The sequence below is a fragment of the Etheostoma spectabile genome, unplaced genomic scaffold (assembly GCF_008692095.1).
Source record: "Etheostoma spectabile isolate EspeVRDwgs_2016 unplaced genomic scaffold, UIUC_Espe_1.0 scaffold172, whole genome shotgun sequence".
NCBI lineage: Eukaryota > Metazoa > Chordata > Actinopteri > Perciformes > Percidae > Etheostoma > Etheostoma spectabile.
This window is the reverse complement of record NW_022605573.1, coordinates 800649-801010: the sequence shown is the minus strand read 5'-3', so window position 1 is coordinate 801010 and position 362 is coordinate 800649. Positions and strand designations below refer to the sequence as shown.

The following is a 362-nucleotide window of genomic DNA, read 5'->3' as shown; positions in this document are numbered from 1 at the left end:
TTAATTTGCTTAGTGTCAAGTCATTTGGCAATGGCTTGAATGTAATGGACGCTCATTAAAGTGCCTATATTATGAAAAAAATCACTTTGATTTGGGGTGTTATTTTGTGTCTCTGGTGCTTCCATGCACATACAAACTTTGAAAAAAACTATCCATGGTGTTTTGAGTGAGATATGGTTTCTGAATGTCCTCTTCCTTCAGTTTCCAGGGGAGCTTTTGAACATCTCCACGGCTTTCTACGTCACTAGCCGAGACCAGGTAGCTAACCGTAGCATGCTACCGCTAGTATGCTAGCTTGTTCACAATGGCAAAGTACTGCCACCACACCCACTTGGAGAAAGAGTTATCTAGCTGATGGGATC

General features: G+C 42.0%; 1 long non-coding RNA gene across 1 annotated transcript in view; it reads left to right on the top strand.

The window, feature by feature from the left end:
• LOC116685726 (uncharacterized) overlaps positions 1 to 362 on the top strand; it is a 15212-nt gene that overhangs the window by 14101 nt on the left and 749 nt on the right. The gene's annotated exons all lie outside the window — the stretch shown is intronic.